This window comes from Phascolarctos cinereus, unplaced genomic scaffold (genome assembly GCF_003287225.1).
Source record: "Phascolarctos cinereus isolate Bilbo 61053 unplaced genomic scaffold, phaCin_HiC Scaffold_2;HRSCAF=192, whole genome shotgun sequence".
Classification (NCBI taxonomy): Eukaryota; Metazoa; Chordata; class Mammalia; order Diprotodontia; family Phascolarctidae; genus Phascolarctos; species Phascolarctos cinereus.
In genome coordinates this window covers 46,245,548-46,258,033 of record NW_027555625.1, presented here as the reverse complement: position 1 = coordinate 46,258,033, position 12,486 = coordinate 46,245,548, and positions in this window count along the sequence as shown.

Genomic DNA, 12,486 nt, shown 5'->3' with positions numbered 1-12,486 from the left:
ATGTCCACACAATGAGTAGTATCAGAGGTGAAATTTGAACCCTGGTCTTCCTGACCTTCAGAAACTAACTAGAATGCCATACCACCTCTGTGGTATACGGTTTTGTTTGTTTGTTTTTGTTTTTTTGTAAAATGTGTTCTCTCTGTTTTAGATCTTCAATTTATCCTATACATAGCTTGTTTGTATGTAGTTGTTGGCATGGTATCTCCCTCATTAGACTTTAAGCTCTCTGAGGACAGGGACCATGTTTTTTGCCTTTCTTTGTATCCCCAGGGCTTAGCATAGTACTGGCACATAGTAAGCGCTTAATAAATGTTTGTTGCCTGTCTGACTGAAGCCACTTTGTGTCTAGAAAGCCTTAGAAATGTAAGTTATTATAATATTTTTGTTGGTCAGAAAATACTTGTAACTTTCAAGTTTAAGGTCAGAGGTTGGGACATATTTGGGGTTAACTAGGCCAGATATTTAAAACAAGGTTGGATTATGGGAGTAAACCCATCAACTTGGGTTTTTGGAGACAGAGGAAAGATGGAGGTGTGATGTGCTGGTTTTGGAGCTATAGGAGCTTTCATTTAACTGCCAGGATTAGGGAGCTCCCGTATGCTCAGTTGAGTGAATGTATGGCCAACACCAGTCGGGTAAAACTCTACTGATATTTTATAGGAAAAGACTGCATTAACATTTAGTAATAAATATTTTGCAGAGTTATTTGCATAAATTTGCAGAGAAGAGGTAATTATATGCATAAAACTGTTGTTTGTTATAGCTGCCAACATTTTTATTTGTACATGCTTTGCTTATCTAAGAAGTGGTTTTACCGAATGACGTAGACTTCACCAAAATGAATCAATGAAAAAGCATTCACTAAGTGCTTACTATGTTCCAGGCACTCTGCTAAGCGCTGGTGATATGAGTGCAAAAGCAATTCACTGTTACCATCAAGGAGCCTGTGAATCAGTCCACAAGGGAGCCGATTGACATAGACAGTATTAATAGTATCTATGGTGGTGCTGATTTGATTACTGAGCCTAGAGCAAGAGCTAGAAAGTTGGAAGGGGTTGGGGAATATACATGAATGGCAGTGTGGATAGCAAGATGGCCAAGATGGACAGCTGGATGAGATGTCAAGCATGGTCTCTTCTGGTGGTCTGGGACTGACTTGATATAGTGAGCTAAGCTGAGTTTGCTCTCACTGGTCAAGACAATGTGATCCCACAGTAGGCATTCCAGAACTGAGTCAATTACCTCCAATAGAATGAGCTTGAATATTTTATACTCCTGTACCAAAGAGTTAATGTTCATTTTCTAGAGAAGCGATGTGAGTGACCCCCGCCAGGAAAGGAAATATAGCTGTAATGTCTAGAAACAAAAGCAGATCCCAAAACATTAATTCCATAGATATACAATAAAATTTTGCATCTTGATAGGACTTCCTTTAGAATCTCAAAATACTTTCCATATTAAGCTCTTCTTCATCTGTTTCAGTCCAAGAAATACTTTTGTACCTATTTCGCAGATAGACAATCTTAAGTTAAATGATTCTCTGGTCCAGCACTTCTTAAACTGTCTGTCAAGAACCCATATGGGGTCCTGAAAAATTTGACAACAGTAAAAGATTTCTGAATGCACAATGACCAAAAATTAATTTAAAAAGCAAAGATGTAATGAATCTGAGGTGTTTCTGACAGCATGAATCAATTTCACTGCCACCTTGGTTCTGAACACAAAGCTGTGCATGCTCTCAGGCCTTGCAACACTAACTAACGCTACTAGAAATGGGTTTGAGAGTGGAAAACATTCAAGAAGTGCTGCCCCTTAGACCACCTACCTCCAAATAGGAGGACCCATTTCTATGGAGCATTGGTTTCTATTCATTTTGAAAATGTATATGACATTTCAGTTTAAAATGCTAGATCTTAAATTTAACTGTTCAGTGTTGCAATGAGATTTCAAAATGAGGGAGTTGATTAGGTGATAGGTGCCAGAAGGAAGGACCCGGGAGAAGTAGATCAGTACAAGTTCATTATTCAGATCTACTGGATCAGAAGTAAACTCCCAGAGTTTTCTATGGAAAAAGAGGTGTTTTTGCAGGGCTTTACCCAGCAGCCTGTCATGTGAACCTCGAAACCACAAGATAGTGCTTCTAGCCAATGTTTGCATGTGAGCAGTTCCAGGATATGCTGCCTGTAATGTGACCAAGATAAATTGGTAGTTGCCTTCTGAAATAACAGTGTGATTTCCCCATAAAAGGGCATCCTTTATGGGGAGATAATTAACGTTAATGGTTTCTGAACTGCTTGAGTTACACAGGCATTTTCTCTTCTGCCTGACCTCTCTAAAACCAAATTCAATTCAATAAACATTTATTAAGCACCTACCATGTGCAAGACGCTATGAGAGGCGCTAGGTATATAAATGCAATGAACAAAGCAAATTTCCCCCCCCCCCAAGATCTTACAGGTAAGTGACAAGGAAAAGAGAGCTCTGGGCCTGTAATTAAGAAGATAACGAGTTCAAATCTAGCCTCAGAAGTTATTAGCTATGTGATCTGGGTAAGTCACTTGTTTGCCTCAGTTTCCTCAACTATACAAAATGAGGATGATAATAGCACCTACCTCCTAGGATTATTGTGAAGATCAAATGTGATAATATTTCTGAAGTGCTTAGCACACTACTTGGCATGTAGTAGGTGCTTAATAAATGCTTATTTCCTTCCTTATGTTAGATATATTAAATTGTGGATCTCCTCATTACATTGTGAACTACTTGAAGGCAGAGACTGTCTTTTGCCTCTTTTTGTATCCCTGCACTTAGTATTGTGTCTGGCACTAGTAGATGCTTAACGGATATTTATTGACTGACTGTTAGAAGGACACCACGTGCATACAAGTAACTATAATAACAAAGATGATTGAGGAAGGACAGCACTCTCCTAACTGGGGAAATTGAGTAAGGCTGTTGATGGAGGAGTGGCAACATGAGTTGAATTTTGGAAGACCAAAATTCTGAGGGTGGAGATCAATTCATTAACAAACATTCACTAGATACCTACATGGTGCCATGTGCTGGAGATACAAAGACAAATGTGCATGTCTCTGCTCTCAAGTAGTTTCCATTCTCTTGCAGAATTTAGGAAAATTTAGGAAAATACAAAATACAAAGTAGTGTGCCCTAGGCATGGGGAACAGCTTGTATAAATATATGAAGCTCATTTGGAACTCAAAATTTTTTTAAAATGTTAAAAAAATTTTGTTTATCTGTATTTGAGAAAAAATAAAATAAAAATTAAATGTGAAAAAAAAAAAGCTAAGAGATGGGAAAGATCCTATGTAAAACTCAGAACTGGCTTCATTCTTCTTAGACCCCAGCGTTGATTCTTTCCCATTCTTCTCTGCTAGCTAAGAGTTGGCAAAAAAAAAAAAAGGAAAATAAACATAATAAAGTGTGGTTTAAATTTTTATGCTTATCCATACTATATAAGATTAGATAACTTATAAAAAAAGACTCTATCACTTTAGTCTAAATTTTGCACACACGCACATCCATGTATATATTAATGCCTGAAACATTCAGAGTGTGAAAGGATAAGAAAACAAGGAATGAAACAAGAGTGGACATATAACCAAACAGCTGTTATTGAATAGCAAAATGACCTTGTAGCATTCATTCTCACTTCAATCTGCTGCCCAGTGGCACGAATCAGAAAACTGATGATTCCACGAGGTTATGAATTCTATAACCAGAAGTCTTAATCAGATGAACCTGAGGTGCCAAACAGATTATCGATTTCTACTTTCTATCCTCAATTGTCCCTACCTAAAGTTAGCCAGAATATGCATGCTCTGTTGCTTCCTATAAATCTATATAAGTGGGTCTGTGAGGTTTTACAAAATCTGTAGCCTCTAAAAATTAACAAAATGTAGCAAATTCTATTAAGGAACTCTAATGACAAGATAGTAGGTTTGCTCTATTTTTTTTCTTTTCCTTTTTTTTTTTGTTTAGAGTTCTTGCTAAAGGATTCTCTTTTTGGATCTCAAACTTTTTATTACTGTTTCGGGTATAACTCTAGAGGGGAGAATGTGTGGATTTCAGTTAGAAAGGATACAACTGGAGTTGAAATTTACTCCTTAGGCTTCAAATTAATCTTTTATGTGTATAATACTATTTAACATCTGGACAATGATGATGTTGCAGAAAAATATTGGGCTGAGAGTCAAGAGACCTAGGTTAATTATGCCAAACAGAGGAGACTGAGGCAGAATTTTTACCATTCTTGGCTTTTGGAAATTTGGTTCTTTGATCTGTTCATTTTGATCTGTTTATTGTTTGTTATAATTTGTTGAGTTTTCTTTCAGCTGGGATGGTTTTGGGTAACTCCTTTATGTTTGTTTGGTTTTTTTTGGTAGGCAGTTGGGGTTAAGTGACTTGCCCAGGGTCACACAGCTAGTAACATGACAAATGTTTGGTCTGAGGCCAGATCTGAACTCAGGTCCTCCTGACTTCAGGGCCAGTGCTCTATCCACTGCACCATCTAGCTGCCCAGGATAACTCCTTTCTGGAAAGGGCTCGGAGACCAAGAGGTGTCATTGATAGGCTTCTTGCTTTCTAATAGCATGGGAAAAGTTAAACTTTCCCTATATAATTTTGGTGGGTATGTATTTAATAGGAAGAAAGAGGACTCCCTGGATTTAGTGATAATATGGAGTCTCTGGCATTGAGAGCATGTCCTTCTTCAGTCCTTGTGGGAAAAGGGGATGACCTCGTATCACAGGTCTCTAGTAGGGCAAAAATTTTCGTGTCATTCCCCTGAATGGCTCTTGTTAAACTGGAGTTTTTGGTGGAAGAGGCAGGAAATACTGAGTGGGTGTGGTATCAGGAGAATCCTGGCATCCACTTCCTTCAGCTACGGGTTGCATATAACAAGTTTATGACCTCTTATCTATTTTACTGTAGATATGCCTGATATCTATGCATGATAAAGAAATATTGACTCTGCTGTGGCACTGGGGCACTTCCAGCTTGTAGGTTCAACTTCAGTTGAATTTGCATTAGAAAATCCATTGAATTGCTAAAATGTGGCATCACCCACTCATAGATCAGAAAGTTGAGACTCAGTCCTTCTAAAGAGGGAGAGGAAAGGCCTAGAATTTCTACCTTTTGTTGCTGCACAGTTGCATGGGTTCGGGGGAGTGGAGAATGCATCCAGAACGGACCTTTCACCTGAGGGTGAGATTTCCCATTCTCCCTTGCCTCTGGACCCTCCCTCTTTGGAGTATCTCCTTTTCACCCTGCCTATAGCTTGTTTGTACATAGTCTTCGCCTGTTGTCTCTCCCATTAGACTGTGAGCTCAATGAGAGCAGAAATTGTTTTGCTTTTCTTTGTCTGCCTGGTTCTCAGCACAGTGCCTGGCACATAGCAGGTGCTCAATAAATACTTGTTGACTTGTTTTGAGAAATAGAAGTGCTATTTCTTCCAGATAGAATTTTAGAGCAGTTACCTTAATTAGGACTTCAAAGGCAAAGGAAGAAGAACTTGGGAGATCTAGTTGCTTGATGGCTATCAGTTGTCCTTATTTTAAGGTTATTTTGTTAGTCCAATTATAATTATTACCCTTAAACTGGAATTATTGAGCCATCTGATAGGCTGTGTAGTTCTAGATCTAGATATCCCAAATTTTAAGCCTATTTAGATAAATTTTTTTTCTTCTCTAAGGACCTAGCTCAGTGGTTGATACATAGTAGGTATTTTACTAAATGGTTGAGTTGAATTGAGTTGCTCCTCAACCCATCATTCCGAAAATGACCCACAGACTCAGATCTACGTATAAGATTTACTATTATAAAATATATTTATACACCCATAGGAAGTATCCGCTTCCTTGCCTGCTACAGCCTGTGTGTTACATTGAGGAAACCAAAAGGAATTTAATGGCACATTTGGTGGAATGCTCAACAGGTATTAGTAAATAAAATAGTACTTTGATGACATCATCTTTGCAAAACACTGAAGCAACAGACCAAACACAAAGTGCAAGTTACCAATCTCTATTTTAGGAGAAATTAATAAGAAACCAGTTACAGCTTTTCTGTACATGCGGATTAAAAAGAATCATACTTAATTCAGATAGTAAATGGACTTCTTTTAATCAGTTCCAACATGTGTTTGAAGGAGAATTCATTTAGGAATTGTCTTTTAAAATGCAGGAAAAAAGGATGAATGTGGGACCACATGCCTGTAATTCTTGCTTCTGGGGAGGCTGGGATCAGTGGATATCTTGAACTTAGAATTTCTGAGCTGCTATGGACTAAGGTGATTGAGCGTTCACATTAAGTCTGACACCAAATATTGGTGAGTGCCATGCCATCAGGCTTCCTAAAAAAAGGTGAATTGGCCTAGTGTGGAAATGGAGCCAGTTAGTGTTCTTGTATCAATTAATATTGGGATCAGGTCCATGAGTGGCTACTTCCCTTCCAGCCTGGGTAAGATAAGAAGACCCAATCTTTCAGGAAAAAAAAAACCCCAAAGCAAAACAGAAAAGAACCCTAAGATTAAGCAAACCGGAAGTGTTATGACATCACCTGAAGACATTTGCCCTTTCATGGGTATCCAAAATGAGTTCAGAATCCTATTCATTCCACTAAAAATACTCCTTGGATGTATAGGATACAATGTATAAGTGATACTGCCAAGTTTTGTCATGGTAAAGGAAGTGTATAATGCTTCATCCTTTCCCCCTGTACTTCCTTTAGTTGTAGATGAAGTAATAAGACATCTCTCTACATAGGCATCCTGGCACTAGGCTTTCCCGGCCTCCAGAATTGGCCCAAACATAAGAAGCTTGATCTGTCCTTCCTTTGGACTGTGTTGGTGGTTTGGAATTCAGCTACGCAGAAAGTAGAGTGGATAGGTAGTTAAAAATATGTAAGAATGTTTCTAGTGTAAGCCATTTCCCCTGATTTTAGAATGGTTCAGAAGTAGTCCTTTCTTTTCCCTTTTGGCATTTTGTTTTATACTCTTGTTTCAGACCTTAGTGTCTGTGCTTGTGCAATGTGGTCATGAAATCTAGGATAATGATGTCAGGCTGTATTTGGACAATTGGATTAAAAGAAGCCCTTAGAATGGGACAAAGGTTCATGTAACATACATTGTATCATGTGACCAAATGTTGGACAGCTCCCCAGGGACAAACCTTTTATCGTTGGCAAAGTGTAGCAGCAAGAGCTTTCGTCTTCGCTTGCAATCAGCAGTTTGTGTTTAATGTCTAAAAATATTTGGAAAACACAAGAGAAGAAAGGTTGTAGGTGTTAACTTTAATTGGGCTGAAAAAAAAATTAAAACGGGGAATGTGTGTCCTGATTTTTTCTCATTGCTTTGTCCTGATGAAGACAATACCAAGTACTTTTTGAAACACTGTTGTGTTTTCAAAAGAGTCTTTTTTTTAACCCAATGGTAGTGATGGTATTAGGAAAAAATGTTCTCTATAAAAATTGCCACCGATTATACTTTTTATGTACATATCCAAGTCTGTTATCCATAGAGAAAGCAGTAGGTTAAAAAATTCATCACCATCATCATAGTGACCATTTACCTAACTCTTTAAGGTTTACAAAGTACTTTACAAATCTCGTTTGCATCTCACAACAAGTCTATGAGGTAGGTGCCATTGTCCGTGTTTCATAAATGAGGAAACTGGGGCCGGGAAGATTTAAGTGACTTGCCCAGGATCACCCAACATATAGGGTTGAAGCAAGATTTAAATTCAGGTCTTCTGGACTCCAACTTCAGCATGCCAACCGCCATACTACATAGTTAGCATAAGAATATGTAGATTTCATTTTAGTCTATAGTTTGTTTCTTCCATCCCTAAATATGTAACTAGAGCTGTTAGGAGGAAGACAAATGATTAATGTTGGCTTCATCTCATTTCTTACATTTTTCTTCCCTCTCTGCCCCATAACATCCATCTTTATGTAAGAAGTTTAGTTGTTGATGCTATCTAATGAAGACCCATCAGATAAGATCAAGGGCCAGTTTTTCTTCTATCCCAAGTACAATATTATTGTTTTTTTAACAATAGAAATAATAGAATGCATTTTTATTAAGACTTCTCACTATAAAGCCAAATTACTTTGTCAGGATCTATTTACTTTACGTTAATTTCACAAATTACTTTCTCTCTCTCTCTCTCTGCTTCAGTTTTCTTAATTGTAAAATGAGGGAAGTTAGACCAGATAGTTACTTGGGTTCTTTCCAACTCTAAATGTATAATGCTATGTTTCTGTATGTGAGCTTTCGTTTGTCTCTAGATTATAAATCTGCTTTACATTGCAAAGGAAAGGTTCTGAGACAGGTAGAGGGGGATATAGTATGGGAGAAAGAATACTAGTATGGGAGTCAGATTGTCTGTTTGTTACTAGCTGATTAATCTTGGGCAAATCACTTAACTCTCACTCGCTGTAAAATAAGTATGGTAATAATTGATACCACCAACCTCATATGGTTATTGTAAAAATCAAATGAGATTAAATTACTCTGTAAATATAAAGCTTTACATAAATGTAAGTACATATGATGATGATGATGATATCAATGATGTCAGTAGTGACATCACAATCTTTCAATTTGATTCTTTATTCATGAATCTTGTTTAAATATAAATTTTCCTTCTTAAAAGCCAAGACTAGTTTAAGATTTCAACCATATGGTAACATGTAAAGAAAACAATTGTTGTCTACTTTAGAAGGAAATATTCTAGGTGTATGTGGTTGCTTTCAATTAACTCTCCCAAAGTTTGGTTATAGAGAAGTTATTCATGAAACATTTTGTAAACTTTTAAGTGCTATAGAAATATATTGTTATATACACTATTTTTTAATTTTAAAATTTTTTTTAGTTCCAAAAGATCTCCCTCTGTTCCCTCAACATATATGTGTGTGTGAGTGTATAGTATGTGTATATTTATATATATACACAGATATGTATATACTTATGACATATGCTTAGCTACATATATCTGGTATATATAATCTACATATATCATAAATCTATATAAATCACAATATACATATAATTTACCTATAATACATAAAATTTATATCATAATGTAACCTACATGTAACAAAATAATAATATATATACTGTTATGATATATGTATATTTCTATAGAGGGTAGAATTGAAATTTGTTTTAATAAATATCATACCATAAATGTTAATCATGATGTATCTGGTAACATAAGTGATAAGTTGTGATGTCACAGCCAGGCATTAAAGTTAAATATTCATAGATCTTAAAATCATATTAAATCAACAAATAAGGAATTAGAATATATATTGCCTTGACTTTGAAATATCATATTTTATGGAATAATGCCCAACTTTCAACCTGATAATGTAAAGAGCCCATACAGCTGGGTGGGAGAGTCCCTTTTCTACTATACTGTGAACCCAGAATTTCTCATGCTTCAGTTTTGGAATGATGTTTCACCCTTGAGTGGTATCTAGGAGTTAACACCATACAGAGAAAAAAAAAGCAAAGTGAGAAAAGAATGTGTAGTGAAAGTTGACATATGGCCAATTTTCTGTTATTTAGGAATTGATGAATCAATTTATCTATTATCCTGTTTCCCTTTTGTAGCCCAGTTAAGGATTGTGTCTGTGGCTGTGGTTCATCCTCAACACATTGAGAAACTTCTGTAACAGGATGGCCTTCCATATATTTTATACAATATCCTTGCACTCTCTTCATTTACGGTGATAGATTTGTGCCAATTCATCCCCACTTTCCCTGAGTTGCCCTTTTACCTAACAATCTACATTTTACAAAGCTTAGAATTATGAACATCAAAGAGGCAACTATGCCTAGGTCTATACTGCCTTCATCACCTTTGTTCTCACCAACTGAGCTGTCCTCAAGACAAGAGGAAAGAATATTGGTAGAATTAAGCGGTAGAGTGGTGACTGTGAGTAAAGTCAACACAAATGTCTTGGACAAATTGAATTTCTACAGAACAAATAGTACCTTGAGGTAGTTAAATGTATAATTGTTTGGTTAGCTGCCGTCTTAAAGAGCTGAAGGGGCAGGAGGTCAAACTAATGGTTAACATAAAGTTTTTCAAGAATCTGTGGATTCAAATTTTCTAAGTTCTTTCCTATAGTCATTAGCCCAGATAATTGAATATATAGGTTTGGAGGAATAACATCAGAATTAGCTATGTTAGAGAGTTGACCTGAGTCGAACTTACAATTTAGAGGGTCGTGACTATGATGATTGTCTCTCCAGGACACATGAGTGTGATCTATGAGAGTCTCGCCATTTAATTCCTTTCCCTAATCAAAGATATATTCTGCAAAAACTGTAAGTAAAATACCCCAGAATCATTTGTTATTCTTGTACCTTTCACTTAGATTATCTGTCATCTCCACTAGAACCAAAACAAGTTTGGATTTTTTCCGCTGATTTGGAAGTTCTGACGGTGCTTTCAAGTAATTTTTTCCCCTGGTCCAACAGCCTCTCTTTAAAATGATATTTCAGTTAATGTTGCTTCTTTTTTCTTTTTTTTTTCCCCTGTGGACTCGAATAGCTGCAACCTTCATTGGAAATGAGACTAAACAAGAGTATTCTCATTAGGAAGCTGTCTGATGGTTCTAAGGCTGGTCTAGTGGAATTTTGAGGTCATTTAGCCAATAGATGTAATCAAAATCGGTTAATCAGTTTGGAGAGTATTGAAAATAGTGACATCTAATCTATTTGAGATGAAAATAGTTTGTGCTTTAATCCTCTTAATTAACCTTATTTTCTTATTCTTTCCCCTTCTACCCTACCATTCGATTCCTTTTTCCCTATGATCTTTCACTCTTTCTCTTCACTTTATCCTTTCTTTTTGCTTATGTTGGAATTGAGCCCAAGCCAATATGACCTTTTTTCATGAATTATGACTTTCATGAGTGGCTAACCTGCTGCTTCTTTTGAATGTTTTATCTTTTGCAACTAGGACTGCTTTAGATTCCCAAACTGTAGTTTGTATCTAGAATCTATATCTACCTGGTTCCAGATAGCTTTTCCTCCTCTTCTCATGCCTCCCTAATTTTCCTTATTTTTAAACCTTTAACCAAACATTTCAGAGGAAAAAAACCAGCAAAAAATATTAAATTGTCATCATTATTTAGTTATTAATATTCATAATTTTGTAACAAATTTATTGAAGGCTTACTTAAGAAAAATAGCACCCAGACCTCTTGTGGTATCTCCTTGTAGCCTGCTGGAAAATCTCATGTGGGCACTACATCACTGCTTCTGGAAGGTTGGGGGAAAGTCATTAACATCTATTGCCTTTTTCTCTCCACTTATGCTTTGCATGTTACTTTGGTGACTTACCTCTAAGGTATAATGCCCCATGTCAAGTGACAGAGTGTTTTATGTTAGATCAACAGTGGAAGAATTTTTCTGATAACCTAACTTTTCTTTGTATATAAATTATATATTTTCTTTGTATATAAACTCCCTTGGGCCTTGACAAAATATTTTTTCTAAAGAACCCTGTTGATTCATGTTTCTCTAGGCATTCTGCCTTCATAACTGTTAAGTTTTTGGAGGGTAATTGATTTAAAAAAAAAAAAGAATCCCTGAAAGCACATCACCATTTCCAGATAATTAACATTGTTAAGCTCATGTTGTCTTTGAAGTACAAATCCTTCCCCAAACTAGTTCCATTAAAATTTAGTTTTAAGTAAATCAGTTAACTTTTGATTTAGATGAATGTGAGCACTGGTTCATGAAAATATAGTAAGCTCAGCAGTAAAAGGAACTTTGTTGCCATTGCTGTCACCTTTTCTTCTTCCTCCTCCTCCTTTTTCTCCTCCTTCTCCTTCTCTTCCTCTTTTTTCTTCTCATTCTTTCCCTTCTTCTTCTCCTTCTTCTAAATCATTCGGACTTCTTTGGGTTTCTCCAGCATGCTTCTACTACCTTACCCCCAGCCATTTTTCTGATTGCTTTTGTGGCTTGTCTTCCATGGTTAGATTGTAAGCTCCTTGAGGACAGTGACTTTTTATTTGTGTTTGTCTCCCTAGCACTTAGCACCATGCCTGGCATAAGTAGGTGCTTAATACATGTTTATTGATTGGTTGACTGACTTATTGGTTTCTCTAGGCATTATTTTTGCGCATTTTATGTAGGACCAAAGCTTACAATTTTTTTTCTAGAATGGAAACTGTCTTTCCATATAATCTTGACAACCTTCTTTCTCTCCATCTCAATCCCTACTGTATTTCCTTTTTTACTCTATAACTAGATTTTACACATCTGCTCTGCCAGATATTTCACATTCATTCCCAGCAGTTTTTCAAATATCCAGGTGATTCCATCTCATCAATGTGTATGTTTTTCCAGTAGTCCATCCATATCTACCCGTCCTACGTAACTCTTGTCCATGTCTTCTCGCAAGTTCTCCACAGGTAGTCTTGCCCATTGTGCTGGGGGTCTCCCTC